This window comes from Carassius carassius, chromosome 9, assembly GCF_963082965.1.
Source record: "Carassius carassius chromosome 9, fCarCar2.1, whole genome shotgun sequence".
Taxonomy (NCBI): Eukaryota; Metazoa; Chordata; class Actinopteri; order Cypriniformes; family Cyprinidae; genus Carassius; species Carassius carassius.
The window spans coordinates 1521694-1525000 of record NC_081763.1 but is presented as its reverse complement, the minus strand read 5'-3'; the positions used below and the strand labels follow the sequence as shown (position 1 = coordinate 1525000).

Here is a 3307-nt window from a genome sequence, read left to right as displayed (position 1 = left end):
GCAAAAAAAAAAAAAGAGTCAATGCCCGATCTCAGAATGTAAGCAGGTTTGGGCCAGGTAAGTACTTTTGGATTTTTTCAGTAATTATCTAATAGGCCTGGTTAGTACTTTTGGAAATGTTCACTAATTGTCCAATAATCTTGCAAAAAAAAAAAAAAGAGTCAATGCCCGATCTCAGAATGTAAGCAGGTTTGGGCCAGGTAAGTACTTTTGGATTTTTTCAGTAATTATCTAATAGGCCTGGTTAGTACTTTTGGGAATACCAGGTGCTGTAAGCTTTTGGGTTTCCTTCCCTACTTATATAAAGCACTGGCGATTATAGTGGCTGATCTTTAAATAGCCCTCTCTTTGCAGCCTCCTTCGCTTATGGCCATACCATCCTGGCTATGCCCGATCTAAACTGATCTCCAAATCTAAGCAGGTTTGGGCCAGGTTAGTACTTTTGGATTTTTTCAGTAATTATCTAATAGGCCTGGTTAGTACTTTTGTAAATGTTCACTAATTGTCCAATAATCTTGCAAAAAAAAAAAAAAAAGTCAATGCCCGATCTCAGAATGTAAGCAGTTTTGGGCCAGGTTAGTACTTTTGGATTTTTTCAGTAATTATCTAATAGGCCTGGTTAGTACTTTTTGAAATTTTCACTAATTGTCCAATAATCTTGCAAAAAAAAAAAAAAAAAAAGTCAATGCCCGATCTCAGAATGTAAGCAGGTTTGGGCCAGGTTAGTACTTTTGGATTTTTTCAGTAATTATCTAATAGGCCTGGTTAGTACTTTTGGGAATACCAGGTGCTGTAAGCTTTTGGGTTTCCTTCCCTACTTATATAAAGCACTGGAGATTATAGTGGCTGATCTTTAAATAGCCCTCTCTTTGCAGCCTCCTTCGCTTATGGCCATACCATCCTGGCTATGCCCGATCTCAACTGATCTCCAAATCTAAGCAGGTTTGGGCCAGGTTAGTACTTTTGGATTTTTCAGTAATTATCTAATAGGCCTGGTTAGTACTTTAGGAAATTTTCACTAATTGTCCAATAATCTTGCAAAAAAAAAAGAAAAAAAAAAAGAAAAGACTCAATGCCCGATCTCAGAATGTAAGCAGGTTTGGGCCAGGTAAGTACTTTTGGATTTTTTCAGTAATTATCTATTAGGCCTGGTTAGTACTTTTGGAAATGTTCACTAATTGTCCAATAATCTTGCAAAAAAAAAACAAAAAAGAGTCAATGCCCGATCTCAGAATGTAAGCAGGTTTGGGCCAGGTTAGTACTTTTGGATTTTTTCTGTAATTATCTAATAGGCCTGGTTAGTACTTTTGGAAATGTTCACTAATTGTCCAATAATCTTGCAAAAAAAAAAAAAAGAGTCAATGCCCGATCTCAGAATGTAAGCAGGTTTGGGCCAGGTAAGTACTTTTGGATTTTTTCAGTAATTATCTAATAGGCCTGGTTAGTACTTTTGGAAATGTTCACTAATTGTCCAATAATCTTGCAAAAAAAAAAAAAAGAGTCAATGCCCGATCTCAGAATGTAAGCAGGTTTGGGCCAGGTAAGTACTTTTGGATTTTTTCAGTAATTATCTAATAGGCCTGGTTAGTACTTTTGGGAATACCAGGTGCTGTAAGCTTTTGGGTTTCCTTCCCTACTTATATAAAGCACTGGCGATTATAGTGGCTGATCTTTAAATAGCCCTCTCTTTGCAGCCTCCTTCGCTTATGGCCATACCATCCTGGCTATGCCCGATCTAAACTGATCTCCAAATCTAAGCAGGTTTGGGCCAGGTTAGTACTTTTGGATTTTTTCAGTAATTATCTAATAGGCCTGGTTAGTACTTTTGGAAATGTTCACTAATTGTCCAATAATCTTGCAAAAAAAAAAAAAAAAGTCAATGCCCGATCTCAGAATGTAAGCAGGTTTGGGCCAGGTTAGTACTTTTGGATTTTTTCAGAAATTATCTAATAGGCCTGGTTAGTACTTTTGGAAATGTTCACTAATTGTCCAATAATCTTGCAAAAAAAAAAAAAAGTCAATGCCCGATCTCAGAATGTTAGCAGGTTTGGGCCAGGTTAGTACTTTTGGATTTTTTCAGTAAATATCTAATAGGCCTGGTTAGTACTTTTGGGAATACCAGGTGCTGTAAGCTTTTGGGTTTCCTTCCCTACTTATATAATGCACTGGCGATTATAGTGGCTGATCTTTAAATAGCCCTCTCTTTGCAGCCTCCTTCGCTTACGGCCATACCAACCTGGCTATGCCCGATCTCGTCTGATCTCGGAAGCTAAGCAGGTTTGAGCCTGGTTAGTACTTGGATGGGAGACCGCCTGGGAATACCAGGTGCTGTAAGCTTTTGGGTTTCCTTCCCTACTTATATAAAGCACTGGCGATTATAGTGGCTGATCTTTAAATAGCCCTCTCTTTGCAGCCTCCTTCGCTTACGGCCATACCAACCTGAGCACGCCCTGAGTTGGTACGATCCAGGAAGTGTGAGGTGGCAGTTTGGGAGGGAAAGGCTCTCCCCTATTTTTTTTGTTTGTTTTTTTTGTTTGTTTTATTGTGTTTTCTTTTGATAATTACTTAAACTTTATAAGTTAAATTTATTTTTTGTTTAAACCTCAGACAGTTTTACTGTCTGGGGTTTTATTTTTTCAAAATGACGGATATTACAGTTACTGAACCGGAACGGATATTAGACCAAGAGACTGAGGACTGAGGTCGCTGTTGGACAGTGTTTTCTCTACTTCCTGTTGGCCTTCTGTAGCAAATTGTAGCTCCGTGTAGCTGTTTTTATTTTATTTTTTTCTCTAGAATCTTTATCTTACTATCACTCTCTGTTTTTTAAAGTGGTAAAATATAACTTAATTCACACCATATTTCTGATATTATCGATCAATCTTATCAGATTAACTTTGATGGTTCACTTTTATTTTATTTACGTGAGTGCAGTACACCTGCAAAGCGTTAGCACTCGTTAGCTTGTCATTAGCGTTTTCATTCGAACCTATCGCTGTTTTCTTTTCTCCTCTCCCTCGCTCCAGTTTTTCACAAGTTCATCAAACAACCGCAGTAAGAATTTTCATCAAGCACGGTGAGTAATGGCTTCTCCTATCATTGTTTCTTGCACCTCTTGCCACATGTACAGTTTATCTATCTCTGTCGCTGATGAGGGATTCACATGTGATAAATGCAGGGAAATAGTTAGGATGACAGAGAAGATTTCAGAATTAGAGACACGCATCCAAACTTTAATTGAGGACAGTAAGAATGTTAGGGCTCTAGATACGGCTTTGGATGCGTCTAGCTCAGGGATTCCTGTACA

At 38.0% G+C, this 3307-nt stretch overlaps 1 non-coding gene across 1 annotated transcript; it reads left to right on the top strand.

Annotated features, from left to right (window-relative positions):
- The first annotated feature begins 2218 nt into the window (after positions 1 to 2218).
- LOC132150043 (5S ribosomal RNA) lies at positions 2219 to 2337 on the top strand. Its single transcript, XR_009435293.1, has one exon. It is a non-coding gene; the product is annotated as a 5S ribosomal RNA (ribosomal RNA).
- The last annotated feature ends 970 nt before the right edge of the window (positions 2338 to 3307 follow it).